Raw genomic sequence first — 18,022 nt, forward strand, 5'->3', positions numbered from 1 at the left:
CGAATGCTATTAGGATGATGACTAGAATTAGTATTCTAGATTTTAGTCAGATATGCACTGTATTGTAGTAATGGCCAGCATTTGAGCTTTGTTCAATCCGCTGAATGTTGGTGACCTGTAAAAACTGTGGTTCGCTGTTAAAAAAAACTTAAAAATCGAGTAGGGTCAGCAGGCAATCTTGAATTTACTATTTTTCTTGGTTTTGATGCTGACGTGTTGCGGAAACATCTGGGCATCTATCTCTTCATTTTCCTGGATTTTCTACGAGGAATAAGATTATTACTTCCGTCTTATCTACATGCATGATGTTCCTCACAAATGCACGTAACAACGTACGAAGGGGCTGAGCTACATAAGACTTTGCTATAAGTTATCTTAAAGGTATATGTTTTTGCTACAAAAGGTAAAGGGAGGAAGCTCCGAAGGAGAAATCAAGATAATTTTAATGAAGAAGCTCCATTTGGTTCCGAAAATATTTCGCTCAGTATATTTGACCGCAAGTGATCGTGTTATTCCGTGCTGTAATGGTGCTGCCAGTTAACCTCCTAGTTTGCTTCAAAGCGGCGAAATTGTGAAGAAATGAGACAGCTTGTATGTTGGACGATTCAGTTCTGAAATTATGAACTCCACATATGTTGTGGGAAAGGGTGCTGAGTGATTTACATGATGCAATTGGCAATGTCAGAGGTGTAAAAATTAATTACGTTGACCTGGCTTGCGTCGTAAGCAGGGTCAGCGTTTGCACACTCGAATGGCGTTCGCAGACGAGTCAATATCTGTTCCCTCTGCGATGGCCTGCCGGTGAATCAGCGGGCCACTGCAGTATCCTTGTCGGGAGCTCCTTGACCCGAAACTTGGGCGCCGCCGGCTTCACTGCGTGTTGCCCGACGGCCGGCCACACTCGCCACACTCGAGCCGCGGCCTCACCATCTCGGCCGGCGCTGAAGGACAAGGTCGGTGACGGCATCACAGCGTGTATTGACGGCACACAGCAGATCCAACCGGCGCTCCGGCCCGACCGCCGGTTCCCGGTCACTCAAACAAAGCGGCCCGCCATCCGAAGGCCGTTGGACCGCGGCGTCTGTCGGGCCGCCGCAGGACCGCGGCGTCCGTCGGGCCGTCGCTGGACCGCAGCGTTTGGGCCGCCGCTGGGCCGCGGCGTCTGTCGGGCCGTCGCTGGTTCGTGGCGTCCGTCGGGCCGCCGCTGGGCCGTGGCGTCTGTCGGGCCGCCGCTGGGCCGTGGCGTCTGTCGGACCGCCGCTGGGCCGTGGCGTCCGTCGGGCCGCCGCTGGGCCGTGGCGTCTGTCGGACCGCCGCTGGGCCGCGGCGTCTGTTGGGCCGCCGCTGGACCGCGGCGTCTGTTGGGCCGCCGCTGGGCCGTGGCGTCTGTTGGGCCACCGCTGGGCCGTGGCGTCTGTTGGGCCGCCGCTGCGGAGGGCAGTGACGGTGGCGTGTGTCGCCGCTGCGGAGCGGCACGCGCCCGGCCGGCTCGCCGCTGCCCAGCGGTGAAAGTGCCGCCGCGCCAGTCCGATCCCGGCCCGACCACTTTGACTGCGGCCGCCGCGCTGGCCGTGTGTCACCCAGTGGCCGCGGCGCCCTGTCACCGGTCAGGCTACCGGTATGGAGTGTTGGGCACTCGAGCGGTGGGGGACCAGCAGCGCGGTGCGTCAAAAAACCTCTCACGACCGGGTTATGGGCCGTGCGATGAAAGCTTAGCTGTGGCAGGCACCACATCCGCCGGCCGGAGAGGGGGAGGGGCGAGGTGACGAAGCCGGTTAGGGGCTGGCGAGCATCAATCGGAGGGCCCTCATTCATTCGTGAGGTCCTCGACCGGCATACAATAGCAACATGTAAAACGTCCATTCGATACCGCGTCGTCCTGTGAGGAGCAGGTGATGGGGGAAGGTTCTCTGAACTGTGTGTATAATGGAATGTCAACAGTCTTCTTTGCGTCAGAGTTCCATACGGGTTTCAGCTGTCCCGATAATAAGGCTCCTTTGCGTTGATAAAGGATGTAATTTTTACCAGTGTTCCTTGTGTCGACGGTACCATTGGCATCGTCTGTGCTTACGTCGTCCTTACCAGCCCAGACGCCTTTGCTGCTTTCATGCGTCGGAACAACGAACCTGCTTAATTTCTGTTGAATCAAAGTCCGGAACCCAGAAGTTAACACTGCTCACTTTCATCGGGCAGTTGCCGTGTTCGCGTCTGCACGCTAACAATGTGTTCAGTGCAAATCCCGACCTATTTAATCACAGCGCAACGCGTTCGTCCGTTTCCGATTCGTGTAACGCGTTCGTCCGTTTCCCATTCGCGCGCGTCACCACTAAAGGCCGGCTGAGAAGCTGTCTTTCCACGCCGGCCCAGACCGTCATCCGTATCGGAGTATTGCGCAGAACAGCTCCGGCTATCCCCGGCTCCGGATCGCCACCGACGCGATTCCCCGAGCCGATCGGTGACCGTGGCTCTCTCCACCTCACTGACCACCGACGCGATCCCCCGAGCCGATCGGTGACCGTGGCTCTCTCCACCTCACTGACCACCGACGCGATCCCCCGAGCCGATCGGTGACCGTGGCTCTCTCCACCTCACAGACCACCGACGCCATTCCCCGAGCCGATCTGTGACCGTGGCTCTCTCCACCTCACAGACCACCGACGCGATCCCCCGAGCCGATCGGTGATCGCGGCTCTCTCCACCTTGCTGACCACCGACGCGATCCCCCGAGCCGATCGGTGACCGTGGCTCTCCACCTCACTGACCACCGACGCGATCCCCCGAGCCGATCGGTGACCGTGGCTCTCTCCACCTCACAGACCACCGACGCGATCCCCCGAGCCGATCGGTGACCGTGGCTCTCTCCACCTCACTGACCACCGACGCGATCCCCCGAGCCGATCGGTGATCGCGGCTCTCTCCACCTTGCTGACCACCGACGCGATTCCCCGAGCCGATCGGTGAGACCTAGGACTCTCCATCTTGCTGGCTGCCCTGCTGAAATCCTTGACTGGGCTGTTCGGCAGGGAACTGAGAGAAGCCCATAGAAGGCTGTTATCTAGCCAGGCGCAAAGTGCGCTGTGCTCCTGTTGGGGGAAGTTCGTTCCCTCAAGTGCGTTGCGCTCTTGTTGGGGAATGTTCGTTCTCTCGAGTGCGCTATGCTCCTGTGGAAGATTCTGCTCCACATACCTGCTCAGTGTGCCCTCCCCCCCCCCCTCCAAAAAGGGATGTGAACACAGGTTATGTCACATACGTGGTTGGTTTTAAGAGTGAAAGGGTTTGCGGAACAGAGCATGTCACCGCCAGCCTCTCATGAGACGTTTGGCGCGTTAGACCGGAGGGCTGATGGTTACAGATGCCTATCGCGGCCGTCCCGTAGTGAAGTCACGCATTGGTGAGGCTGCACGTCAGACGACACCACATTTGGACGTGCCGCGATGGCCCAGCATCCATCACTACCTTACGCGGCGCTTTTTACGCAACAGATGGCCGATCATAGTCAGGGTAGTTCCGCTCATCATCAATAACGTGCAGGCGGTCAGACAGGACCCGTGAGACCGAGGGCCTTGGTGCATAAGAAGACAGGACCCGTGAGACCGAGGACCTTGGTGCATAAAAAGACAGTACCCTTGAGACTGAAGGCCCTGGTGCATAAGAAGACAGTACCCGTGAGACCGAGGACCTTGGTGCATAAGAAGACAGTACCCTTGAGACCGAAGGCCCTGGTGCATAAGAAGACAGAACCCTTGAGACCGAAGGCCCTGGTGCATAAGAAGACAGTATCTGTGAGACCGAGGGCCTTGGTGCATAAGAAGCGAGCCCCTGCATCTGCCCAGCCGCTTAACGCAAGGCCTGGCTGGCGGCGCTGGTGCTCGCTGGTGGCCGGCGCCGTGGAATGAAATGAAGCTGAGGTCTGAGGCTAGGATCTTGTATCGGTTCACCCGGCACAAGGTCTTGACGCCACACATGCTGGTGGCGGGATCTCTGCACTTGATTGCCTTTGTGAAAAAGATGCCTGCCAGGGGATCATGGCCGCCGTAATAGGGAGGGCGGGAAAGCTGCTGACATCTGCAAACTCCACGCGGTGTGGAGACTTGGACATCGCTGATTCATTTGACCTCGTGAGTACAACTGTCATCGTATACTTTGTGTTAATGTACCACCTTCATTACGCCTGGGAAGAATTTCGGTAACGCCCGTGAGATCAGCTGAGTGCCTTGACCTCATTGCATCGTCGTTTGCATTTGCACGCTGCTAGCATAGGCAGAGGAACAGGGGACATGAGTGCCATGCTGCTTCCTCCCCCCCCCCCGCCACTTTCCGAGAATGCTGAGATTTAAGCCTACGGTGATGCATTGACAGAATCGACTCCAAACTGGTTTTGGTACCCCCACTTTCTGAAAACTTCATCCGCTTATGTAGCTGCTAGTATTACCAGGCCGATGGCGAGCCGCTATGCTTATCTTGCTGTTCTTTTGTCATGCATAATAAAGCCATAATAGTTCACATGGCTAGACAACGTTAGAAGATGCTTCTGCATTTTAGAGCCTTGCGTAGTACATAGCTTCTCCACCAACATGACGTTTATCTCCGCATCTTCCAGGCGGGTTAGGAATTCGAAAACTACTCGCAACAAAACCGTCTCATTCGGTGCACCATTCTGTACCAAAGTTGGTGCCACTCCGTTAATATGTACGGTGAGCGTTCGTTTCGATTCGACTTCCACAAGGCGAAGCGACAGCCCTGACATCTGTGCGGAGGAGCAGCCCTGTTGTGCGCCATGTTTGGAGGAGGGCGGCGCACTTACGTGCATCTCGATACCGCCAGACAGCTCGAAGGTCTGAAGCAGATCTTGTTAACAGCTGGTGTCACGTGGTCCAGACAGCCAGCGGGATACGGTGCTGCCTCTGGGCGGTATCTGAGTGAAAAATTTGACTGTATGTGCCGTCCAAAAGAGGAAAGACGAAGTCGCCTTACGAAAAAGGTAGAAGCATTTTCACTTAGATTTGCTTATTCTTCATACCTTATTCAGAGGAATAATGGCGCATTTTGTGATGCATAGTTTTAGGTGATTTGCGATATTTGTCCGCGCACAGTACACGGAATGGAAACACGTGGGCAACGAAGCTCTTCTTTGGTTTGCTTACACTTGGTTTGAATTAAAACGAGCGTAACTACTATGGAAGTGCTGATTTGAACGGAAGTGACGGGAATCTTTCGTTTGGTTGAGCTAACATGTGTTTATTTTTCTCCTTTGCGTTTTTACTTATGGTGTATTCATACATCGGCTAAGATAAAACAGCGCGTTGGAATGCATCCTCTGGTCGGGTGGGCCTACATATGCCGTTCAAATACGAGTAGATGCCAACATACAACGCATCTGGTCCGAGTTGCTACACTTATTGTGGCTTAGAAAGCCCGCACATGAACAGGCTCTTTTCTATCTGCTGCGAAGACTTACTTCAGAAACAAGCCGAGCGGAAACAGCGTGCCGCTGCACGTGCGCGTGTAACTCATCAAATATTGGACGCATTTCGCTCTGCATCCGTGAGGCGCAGGTGTGGGGTGTCTTGTTTTTTCATGTGCGTTAACAGAATTCTGCAAGCGTCTTCAGCCACATGTTTAACTAGGCGCACACTGCAAGCGTCTTCAGCCACATGTTTGACTAGGCGCACACTGCAAGCGTCTTCAGCCACGTGTTTAACTAGGCGCACACTGTAAGCGTCTTCAGCCACATGTTTGACCAGGCGCACACTGCAAGCGTCTTCAGCCACATGTTTGACTAGGCGCACACTGCAAGCGTCTTCAGCCACATGTTTAACTAGGCGCACACTGCAAGCGTCTTCAGTCGCATGTTTAACTAGGCGCACACTGCAAGCGTTTTCAGCCATACGTTGCACTACGCGAACGCCTTTTCAGCTTTCTTTACACACGGGGGACCTCCGACTTATGACAGAAATGAACATTAACCCTATTGCTGCGTGGTAAAAGGTGGATTCTGGAGTCGTTAATCACTGCTCCAGCTCACGGTTGGTCCGTGTGTCGCTCGCACAGCCTGCTACCCCTTCAGACACGCTCGGCGTATCCTATCGGCCGGGGCCACGCGGAACTCGATGACAAGCGCACGTAAGCTTAGGAAGGGTGCCTGTCGTAGTAGTGCCTCGCATCCAAATGGAATGTCCTTAATACGTGCACTGGAAGCCCTCAGCAATTAACTCGACCTGGAAGGGAGCGGCAGATCACGCCCCATCCTAGTATTTTAGTGATCCTAGTCGTTTCTTCTTTATATCCTGCTTACATCTTTCCTCAAATGTTTACGGCCCGTCATCCTTAATCTTCAGGTGTGCAGTAACGAAACTCACAGCGTAGGTTGGGACTATGACGAACTGTGCTGTGTAAATTAACTGATTGGCAAAGAATTGGTCAATATCTTCAGAGCCAAATCACTCATGCCGCCTCGGTTGACTGGCAGAGCTGGCGATCTGACGTTACATTGAATATGTCAGGAGCAGTTTGAGCACCGAGGCCCACAATTCAGACAGGTACTGTGAGAGTAAGAGCAACAAAGCTAATAGTGCAAGCGGGTACTGTTGGGAACTATGTCTGTGAAAGGAATGAAGCTATTTATGAAGGAACTATGGTTTCGTTGGTGGAATCGTTTATTAGTCGAAAAGGCATATTTCCGAATGTCAGTTTGTCGAAATGACCTTTAGTCGATTGTTTAATACCGGAGGGTTCTTAGGTCAAATAGTAGCTTGCCGAAATGTCAATTAGTCGAACGCTCATTTTACGAAATGCTCCTTAGTCGAATGCTGATCGGCGAAATATTCTTAAGTCCAATCCTTTATGAGTTCAAATTAACCCCCTTAGCCCTGTGGGCGATTTTTTTCACCTTCGCCCTAGGAGGCAAAACATGAGCACTTCCAGCAGTATCCTTAAGATCTCGGAAACCAAATACGCTAGAGTTACGTAAAAAACAGCGTTGAAAAGCTCCAGCTAACCTGGATTAGAAAGGCGTGACTGAACAATGGCGAGTGTGGCTTTCAGGTCCACCTCAGAAGAATGTGACAGGTCCACCCTCATGTTACCGCAAAACACTAAGTGTGTGACACAGCAATCCGGAAAACAATGTGGATAACAAAACTTATAAAAAAACTCTTGTCGCATGGCCTCTAGTGGACATCGACAGACGTAACCTGTGATGTGTCATGCCAGGTCAAAGGGTGAAGGCTTTTGGTCCGTTGGTCCGTACTGATGAATCAACAAGTAATCAAGCCAAACTAAACCGAATTACTCCGCGTCTTTAGCACTGTCTATCACGCGCCACTAACTAGCATTGCCTAACACAATTCATGGCTTATGGTCTGCGGGTGTTATTACTTCAAAGGATTTTGCCCCGCCCAATTCACGTTTCGACTAAACGAAGCGGAAAAATTGACCATTGAACTACTTTCGTGTCATTGTGTCGAATTCGCGTTTCGACGGAAGTTGATTCTGTTAATTACGGTTTTCCGATTTTCCATTATGGAATTGCCGTTCGTCAAATTCGCATTTTGACAAAGTGTCATTTGGTTAATTGATCGCACGGTGATTTTTCATTCATCTACAGTCACCTTAATCCTATTTTTTCTTATTGACATTCGGCGAAATAACTTTTTGGCTGATTGGTTTTGACTAATTAACATTTTGACTCATTTGTATTGTGACAGCTTGTGCGTCGTCAAAAACACATGTCGCTCATACGTTTTTGCATTTAAGCCGTTCACCTTTTGGAAATGGCGGCAGAGCATTCGGGTTTCCCACTTCCGCTGAAACAGTATTCCGATGAGCGTCATTCGGCAGTTTGTCCTGGAGCCGTGAGAACGAAACTCTCTGGGCTTACGCGGTTTCTGTGGGAAACTATGTTCTGGAAAATGTCCAGAGCCATTTGGCAATATCTTCAAGGTCAACTGAGGACAAGCGTTTAACCCCCTGCTGGCCGTGCAGGTAGAGGAGCGGCTGGGCGCCATGTACACCGACTATTTCGGGAGTCGTGCAAGATTAAATAACGAAACTCACGCGGTAGATGGATTCTGCCGGGAAATATATCCCGCAAAAATTTAATGATCATAGGATAATCGTCTCCAGGCCGAGTGAGGTCGCTTATTTCGTCCCGTCTTGCGGGTCAAGCGACTTAGAGGCCCAGCACTGGCTACTTTTTTGCTTGGCCGGCCTGCAATTTAAAAAAGATCCAGCCGATTGTCGTTTCCGTTGCTTTAGACGATGAGCTCGTGGTTGATTTGCAGGTGGACAAAGGATTATGCGGATGACAATGTCCGGCGCGAGCCCATTGTTCGACGCCGGCCTGATGTTCATTGCGGGCGTGATGTCTGGCGCGGCTTGACGTCTGACGCGGCTTGATGTCTGGCGCGGCTTGACGTCTGACGCGGCTTGACGTCTGACGTGGTTTTACGTCTGACGTGGCTTGATGTCTGACGTGGCTTGATGTCTGACGCGGCTTGACGTCTGACGCGGCTTGGCTTCTGGCGTAACTTGATGTCTGACGCCGCTTGGCGTCTGGCGCGGCTTGATGCCTGGCGCGGGCTCACGTCTGGCGCGGCTTGATGCTTGGCGCGGGTTCGTTGTTCGACGCAGGCCTGCGCTTGTCCGTCTTTTGGCCGTCGAGATTACCTATCGCTATCGCTACTTACCTTACGCTATCGCGCTTCTCGGGTCTCTTCTTGGTGAAGACTCGCGGAGCAGCCTGCCAAAGCTGGAGGGGATGTGAGTGGGTGATGCCGAACACATTTTCGGCACGCTTTTTTACCATAAACCACCGTAGACATGATGCTTTTTATCTCGAGTCAGAGTACCTTACCATGCCAGTACCATGCTGTACCTTACCGAAGTTAAAGCCAGCAGGGCCACTGCTCATCTCACCAGTTCCACTTTGGTCAGCCTGCAGCTTTACTTAACTGGTTGAGGAGCGCAGGAGCTCCAGTATAATCAAACATACCCACCAAGCCACATTTTCCTCGGCTCTCCCTGTTTGCTATTTTAAATTTGGCGCGTAGGCTTGGAAATTTGGGCGACATGTTGGGGATAGACTTTCTCGGGGGACTACGCTTCTGTGGGGATTGACTGCTCAGGAGACTACGCTTCCGAGGGGATGGGTCGCTGCGTGTTAGGGCCCAAAAGTACAAGATCACTGCATGCAGCCTACAAGGGCATTCGACGGCCGTAAGCACCAGTGGCGTCCCTGGCGTCTGGACTCCTGTACCGTCCCTGGTCTCTGGACTCCTGTACCAGTGGCGTCCCTGGCGTCTGGACTCCTGTGCCGTCCGAGTTGATTTTTTCACTCTTTAAAACGGCATCAATGAATATTGAACCCCAGTACGCTTGCCTCATGACCACTCGGGGCCTCGGCCTTTCGCTGGCAGCGGCTGATGCCTTGCGATCGTGCTGCCACCTATATTCCTTTTACAACTCTAATACTACCGTTCTGGCTGCTAGGGCGCAGCGTGATAGCGAAAACTTGGCTGCTTGCTCCGATAGCACGGCCAAATCGCCCGTGCATGTGTTCGAGTTGTATCAGATATGATTCACCTTTGACCAAACTCACAGTGATTGTGTGGGAGAGAGAAGCGAGAGCGGGGAGAGCGGAGAGAGACGAGAGAGAGGAGGAGAGAGAGAGAGAGAGACGAGGAGGGAGCGGAGAGAGAGGGAGAGAGGAGGAGAGAGGGAGAGAAGAGAGGAGAGAGAGAGGAGAGGAGAGCGAGAGAGAGAGAGGATGAGAGAGAGGGTGGGAGAGGGGGCGAGAGAGAGAGAGAGAGAGAGAATCCACATATTTTGTTTAGGTGTGGACAGGCTCGGTGAATATTGCAGAAGTGTTTCATGTGTCATGTGTGCGTTTACTGGTTTTGTGATGTATGGTGTGATGTGGCGATGTGTCCTGACGATCGCCGGTGCGCCTCGCCCATGACGGTGCTGTGTCCTGACGATCGCCGGTGCGCCTCGCCCATGACGGTGCTGTGTCCTGACGATCGCCGGTGCGCCTCGCCCATGACGGTGCTGTGTCCTGACGATCGCCGATGCGCCTTGCGTGGCTGGCTCCCCGCCCCGAGCCTCCTCACCCGTTTATTCGAATCGTGAGAGCCTTTTCACAGTCACTGTTCTTGCCCAAGGACGCGGCCCAACTGGGGATTACGGACCGGTTGTTGGGAGTTCAGGTCGGCCTCGGCTCAGATCCCTTCGCTAACAAGATCAGCTCAGAGGACGCTGAGCACACTCGGAGCTCTGGAAAGCGCGCCAATGCAATCTTGAGGTTTGGAAGCCGTTTTACGTTGAATCTGGGCTCAGCGATTGCTTCGGTTTCGAGACAAAGCGCTTTCTAGTCCGACAAACTGAATGATGTGCGCATTGGCGCGACCCCTGCGTCTCTGCTTCGCGGCATGGGAGGTCGGATTGCCGTGCGCCGGTCTGGGGTCGGTGCACTGTTCAAGCATCACACAGGGGTCGCTTGATGCTTATCGTGCTGCTTTGTTTCAGTCCCATGAAAGGCATTGTCAGTCCCAATCAGTTCCAGTCCCAGTAACTCTGGTCTTATAAGATGGCAGTGTCACAATTTGTATCTTTTTAATATTTTGGGACATTGGGAAATGTGCTCTAAGAGGTCGGGCTGGATGGCATGGATTTTTTCTCTCAAGTTCGCTGCAATCGAAGGAGTCTGTCACACACGCGGCCCAGCCTGATCACCTTGATCAATAAATTTAATGGCTCCGTATTGTTTGGTCACTCACCATCAGTGCGTAGTCAGCAGTGGAACCCTGAGTTGTTAGGTAATGTTTCTGAAACTTGTGTTCGGGCCGGTAGAAAAAAAACTGTTTACTTGTGAAAGTATGTGGGAGGAATTCGGACGTATGACTGGATGTATAATGCATGCATGAACATGTGGAGGTATGTGTGCCTGTGTTTTGTTTGTTTGCAAGTGATGCACGTAGGGGTTTCACTGGGTTGTCAGCACAAGTTGTGGTTTCAGAAAGGGCGCTCCATTATCAACTCATGTAATTGTATTTGTGACTTTGGGCATATCCTTATATGCATTCCGTCAATCGACAACATCAGTTTGATGTTTTCTTTTCACCAGGTTTGAATTCTGAGCGTAACAGTTTTGCCCTGTCGGAGGATGAGCGAGCATTTTCGTGGAATACGAAAATACTGTTCACCCTTACGAAAATACTCTGACGAAATGTGAATACTTTTCCCTTGTGTGAGACCGTGACGCCGATTTGCCTGCATGGGTATCCAAGAAGGTCTCTTGTGTATTTCGCTGGTACGATTGTGGGCAGGGGCGACGCCAGGGATTTTCAGTGAAGGGAAACTTTTCCAGGGGCCCCCCGGGCAAAACGAGGCCTCGTAACAAGTAGGGCTTCTGTGCAGAATCGTATTCGGGAGGAGGGGGAGACGCCGGGAGGCGCGTTGCCTTGTGCAGATTATATGATATGCATCAATGTATATGTATCATATGTATCAATGCCTACGTACCATATGTATCAATGCCGATGTCACTAGCTGTAACAATTTAGAGAATCCCGAACAGGGGCCTTCTCATTAATGCAGGAGAATCCCCCATCAAGCACTGGGTCTCCTCATCGTAAGACAAGGCTCTCTAGGCTTTCTGTTACAGAGCAGGGCTTTTGATGCTTAGAGGAGCCTCCTAATCTAAAGCGGGAGGATTCTTTCGATTCAAAAAGGGGCCTCCAAGTCCGTCAAAGGGCCTCAATATCCCAAACAAAGGCATACTGATCTGGAGCAGCGGCCTTCTGGCGTATGAGACAGGCGTCTCGGTCCACGATGGGGGCCTCTCGAAAAGTGGAGGATGTTTCATTTGCTAGAACAGGGGACTTCTGCTGTTCATAACGGGACTCCTGAGCCACTAAAGTCCCTCTTAAGCACAAAATAGGGCCTTCTTGGTCCAGAAAAGGTTTGTCGATACCGCAAGGGGTTTGCTGAGCCTGATTTGTACTCTTTAACTCGGTTATGGGCGTTTCCGTGGTCGAATTCTGCTAAGATATGTGCAGCTATAAAAGCTTCGGCTTGCACAGAGCCCTCCCAAAATTGTGAGAGGGTAAAACACACTCTTGGCCCTTTACCTACCGGCAGCTCCCCCCTCCCCCCCCCCCCCCCCCCTCTCCCTGCTTTGCCCGTGGGGACTTTCTCGGCTGGCACGGTGCGCGGTGCGGATGTTTTGGCTGCTCTGCTGGGCTGGTCACTGCGGCGCGGCCGTCTGTCGCTGCCGGTCGGGCGTCGGCTGTCGGTCACGGGGCTCGGAGCCGGCGTGACTCACCGTCCGCCGCTATCGGCCGTGGGGCGGATCAATCAGCGCCAGGGGTGGCAGCGCGACTTGCTCCGTCTGCAGCAGCACACGCACCCACCGGCCATACAGATCAGAATGGCCGGCGGAAGGCCAGCACTGCCAGACGACCCAACCACGCCGGCCGTCTCTGCCGCTGCCCTGGCCCGCCCCGCTCTGTGACCGCTGTCCCGTCCCTCCCCGTGAACGCTGGCCCGTTCCTCCCCGTGACCGCTGGCCGGTTCCTCCCCGTGACCGCTGGCCCGCCCCTCCCTGTGACCGCTGACCCGGCGCGGCACCGCGGCCGCGCGCACGTCGGCGCGCGTGCACCAGAGGCGTGCGAAGTGAAGCGTGAGTCGGCGGGCGGCCGGCGGCTGCAGCGGCTGGGGCCGAGAGCGGCACCGTATACGGCAGTCGGCGGCCCGGCCGGCCGCCCAGGCAGGCAGGTGCCGGCCGCTCAAACCGGCTGGCGACGGCCGGCCTGCCGCAGCCGCCGCCGGTGCGGGCGGTTTTTCTCGCTCGGACCCGGTCCATGTGACTCACGGCTTGGCGTGGCGAACGGTAGCCACTTGGCTGCCCTGTGCTGGCTGGCTGGCTTGGTTGCGTTGTTCATGCCGCTCTACGACACGGTCGTCGTGTCGCTGGCGCCCGCTCACTGCTATCTTGCCATCTCGTTCGGGTCGATTTCGTAATTGTCCCGCTCTCTGCGCCTCTCATCATCCGTTGATCACCTGGCAGCCTCTTCCTCCCGCCCTTCTCCATCTCGCCGATCCTCGACGGCAGACATCCGAGATTCGCCTCACTGTGCCGATCACACCATCGTGCTCTCTCCATCACGCGCTGTCGATACCGGACGTCGGGCCTGTAGGGTTCGGGTGGGCCTCCAGATTGTGTTTTTGTATCTACCGGCGAAAGACGGACGCCGCCGTGCAGGCAGCGGCAACGCCAGGCAACGGCCGCGGCGAGTCTCCCACAGCCAAAGCCCGCCACTCGTCCGTTGGAGGAGTGGCTGCTATGCTGGGAACACCACGGGCGGGCGCCATTGAATGAATGAATGCAGATGAGTTGGCTCAAGGACCCGCGTCAAGGCGGCGGCACCGTCGCAAAGGACGGTTCTGCACACGAAAATCGCCCGTCCCAGGTCGTCCCGGCGGCTGACGCCCGCGCCAGGTGTGCGGGACGCCCCGTCACGCTGCGTGACGGGGGCGTGAGTAAGCGTGTGGCGTGCGTGTCGGCTGCGTCAGCGGCGTCTGTTGCCACGCACGTGCCGGTGGCGGGCGCCAGGTGCGGGGGGCGGGGGCGCCCGGCGGGCCGACGGCCGCGCGGCCGGCCGTCCGGCCGCGGGAAGGACGATCCTGCTATGAGTCAGCGCCGGAGTGTGACAGTGCCAGGGGCGGTGGCAGGGTTGCCGGTTTTGGGGGCGCCGCTGGTGGGCGCGGTACGGACTGCCAACGCCGGACAGTAGGACGCCCAGCCGTCCTGCGGACCCCAGATTCGTTGCACCTGAACGCGCCCCTGTTTAAAGGTCGTGCAGGGGCGGCCGCGGCGCCGCGGCAGACGGCTTGAGCGGCGCGGCGGCGGCTGGGAGCGTGGCCTCGGCAGAGCAGCGCTGCGCTTGCCCGCGCGCCCGGCGGCGCTGGCCACTGGTGTGCAATGATCGTCCGTTGTGTGCCGCCCGTCCGATACGCGGTGCGGCGTTAGGTGAACGCTCGGCCGACGCGGTGGACGGACAGTGGAAGCAGTCCGAGGCCGGCGGACAACGCTGGCGTCCCACCGGCCGCCTGTTGGCAAAGGTGAGCCCACGGCGGCACGGGTGACGTGGAGCAGCCATAGTCCGTCTCCCCCTCTCCGCGCCGTGGTCATGTATCACATGAGCGGTGCGATGCTCAAGCCAAAGTACGAGGACGTGTGCAAACGGTCCTTAAAGAAACTATGGGAGAATTTTCCCATTTCGCTGTTGCTTATTCAAACTACCCACAAAGAAGAAACAAAGGTGTATACATGCCAACAACTATTTGAGTTCCTTCCCACGCTGTGATTTAGCTTTGACATGAAGGGCAGACCGACCGTAAAAAGCATAGTATAGCGGTAGCTGTTCAACGTTTATTGTAGACAACAATTAACATCCATATATACGTAAATATATGAATGTTTACTGTAATTATAACGTCTGAGTGTCACAGTGTATGACAGTATATTTATGACCATATGGCTGTATAACTTAACTGGGGGTGATAAAATATGGCAGTATGACTAAATCTATATTGCAATTTATATATATATATATATATATATGTATATATATTGGGTTGTGTGTGTGTGTTCACCACAGAAAACGATTGCGTGCTGTGTCCTTTCTTAAAGCTGACCGTACGCTTCTTTGCTCTAAACCAGCATTGTGCGCCAGCATGCCCACATCAGAACAGAAAATGAAGACGATGAAAAATGTTTGCTGGTATGCATGTGCTTTAAGATTTGTAGGTGCCTAGAACGTACGGTTTGTTGCAAAAAAAAATTATTATTTTGACATCACTTGAGTTATGTTTTGTGCCCACTGCGCCATTTTTGCCATTTGGCTCAGCAAAACTCGAACGATGCAATTTTGGTACCAAGTGGAAAACGTCGGACCAGCTGGAAGGAACCTTTAGCCACTTTAACATCTTCCTTCTCAGAGTTTGTCAATGTTGTGCGGAGAATGTTTTATTCAACATGGGAAACAGAAATTGCAGGAATGGCGAGTGACGTCACATGCAGTTACTATTACATTCGACATCCCTTACAGCCGAACCGGACGTCTTATTTTCCCTGAAAGCATCTGATGCATTCCAATCTAGTCATATGAATAACATAATATTTTTCATGTTTGTGTGCACTAAATGTATAATTGAAACATAATTAAGAATACCGTGATCTTAGCATCATTCGATCGCATGGAGCTGTCTCTAGTTCCAAAGCGCGGTGATTGGTCCCAACTGCGTGTCTTGGATGACATGACACTGCACGTCCCCCGACGAGTCTAGTACGTCTTTTTTGTCAGGATGTGTTCACAAACTCGGTCTGTACGAAGCCGTCATTTCCTGTTGACGATGGCGCTTGGTTACGTAAATTACAGCCTGCTTTTACCACGGCCTGCACTAACTACGACTTGCACCAACTACGGTCTGTGCTAACCGCGACCTGTACTAACCACACTCTGTGCTAACCACGGCCTGTACTAACCACGGCCTATGCTAACCCCAACGTGTCCTTACCTTGGTGTGTACTAACCACGACCTGTACTAAACACGGCCTACGCTAACTACGACCTGTACTTACCTTGGTCTGTCTAACCACGATCTGTAGCAACCACGGCCTACGCTAACCACCTGTACTAACCACGGCCTATGCTAACCACGACCTGTACTTACCACAGCCCATGCTAACCACAACCTGTACTTACCATGGTCTGCACTAACCACGACCTTTACTCACCACGGCCTATGCTAACCACGACCTGTACTAACCACAGGCTGTACTAACCACGACCTGCACTAACGACGACCTGTACTTACCACGGCCTATGCTAACCACAACCTGTACATACCATGGTCTGCACTAACCACGACCTTTACTCACCACGGCCTATGCCAACCACGACCTGTACTAACCACAGGCTGTACTGACCACGACCTGCTCTTACTACGGCCTATACCAGCCACGACCTGTACTTACCATGGTCTGTGCTAACCACGACCTGTATTAACCACGACCTGCACTTACCACGACCTGTGCTTACCACGACCTGTACTAATCACAGCCTGTACTTACCACGACCTGTACTTACCCCGGCCTGTGCTGAGCCGATCATCCACTGCAGCTGATCAGCTAGCTTATTGACCTAGACTGCTGGAAGTCGTTTTCGGTGGCGAAGCGTGGGGGCTGCCGTAAGCGAATGTTGTCGCCTCGGCCTTGACCATGCCATGGGCAACCGTGGCAGGCGAGTTACCCGTGTTTGGGGACGGTGCACGCCTTGATGGTGATCGATCAAGGCATAGATTAAAGTCGTGAACTTATCCGAGTGTGATGATTATGAGGGTGCCAACTGTTTCATTCAGGGCGTGCTTCCACGTCTAGGATTTGGAAGCGTGAGGCGGGGTTGTCACTTTATGTACTTTTGAGGAGAACAAGGCCTCTGTGATAAAATTTTGTGCATATTTGTTTGCACTGATCGGGGACGGAATCACACCAAACTTACAACACTGGTGGTGGATCACCAACATTTGCGGAAAGCATGTTCTTAGCTTAAAACATCCATCCGCCCAGATAGGGCGGCCCTATCCTTAAATGCCTGCTGTGGGCTCATAACGCCCTCGTCTTCCCCGTACCGGCGTGCGGTAGCATACTTAGCTGGCCGCACCTAAGCGACGCCGAATGGTCAGCCACACTTCTGCTTATCATTGCAGACCACGAAATAACTGGGGTTGGAAAAGCCGTCTTCCATTGTCGACGGGTGACGACTTTTTGCAGGTCATTGGTAGGGAAGGTTTGTGTCATGTCGAAATTCAAGTCACGCGAGGCGTTCACCAAAGCTCTGGTGGGATGATGAGCGAAGCGAAGCGTCGTTTTGTAGACCCTGTCAGAGAAGATTCCGTGGAGCTAGCGCTTCCGTCGGCCGAGGGGCGCGTCCGAGCTGACGACCTGCCCCATCCGATCAGACGGGTCTCTCGGACGAGGCTCTGCAGCTACCTCCCGCCACTAGTCGATCACTGGCCGCCCTGCCCCCGCCCCGCCCCGTCGCCCCTCCGCCCCGCCGCCGCCCCGCCGCACGTGTGCGTTACGACCTCGGCTGCCCCTGCACTTGGGCGCTATTGAGCGGGACGCCTGGCCATCGGACGGCGCCGCATGGTGCAGGGTGAGATCATCCGGGATGGGCCTCGGTCGGCGGCGGCAGGGGGCGCCGGCTCCTCACTAGCTCGGCGGGGGTAGAGGGCACCGACCCTCACCAGTTCGGCGGCGGCAGAGGCTGTCGGCTCCTCACCAGCTCAGACCTCAGTCGGCAGCGGTAGAGGGTGCCGGCTCCTCACCAGCCCAGACCTCGGTCGGCAGCGGTAGAGGGCGCCGGCTCCTCACCAGCTCGGCGGGGGTAGAGGGCGCCGGCTCCTCACCAGCTCAGACCTCAGTCGGCGGCGGCAGAGGGCGCCGGCTCCTGTCCAGCTCGGCGGGGGTAGAGGGCGCCAGCTCCTCACCAGCTCGGCAGCGGTAGAGGGCGCCGGCTCCTGATCAGCTCGGCGGGGGTAGAGGCCGCCGGCTCCTGACCAGCTCGGCAGCGGTAGAGGGCGCCGGCTCCTGACCAGCTCGGCGGGGGTAGAGGCCGCCGGCTCCTGATCAGCTCGGCGGGGGTAGAGGCCGCCGGCTCCTGACCAGCTCGGCAGCGGTAGAGGGCGCCGGCTCCTGATCAGCTCGGCGGGGGTAGAGGCCGCCGGCTCCTGACCAGCTCGGCAGCGGTAGAGGGCGCCGGCTCCTGACCAGCTCGGCGGGGGTAGAGGCCGCCGGCTCCTGATCAGCTCGGCAGCGGTAGAGGGCGCCGGCTCCTGACCAGCTCGGCGGGGGTAGAGGCCGCCGGCTCCTGATCAGCTCGGCGGGGTGGAGAGCGCCGGGTCCTCACCAGCTCGGCGGGGGTAGAGGGCGTCGGCTCCCCACCAGCCCGGAGGCGGT

This window comes from Pollicipes pollicipes, unplaced genomic scaffold (assembly GCF_011947565.3).
Source record: "Pollicipes pollicipes isolate AB1234 unplaced genomic scaffold, Ppol_2.1 Scaffold_4881;HRSCAF=5763_pilon_pilon_pilon, whole genome shotgun sequence".
Lineage (NCBI taxonomy): Eukaryota > Metazoa > Arthropoda > Thecostraca > Pollicipedomorpha > Pollicipedidae > Pollicipes > Pollicipes pollicipes.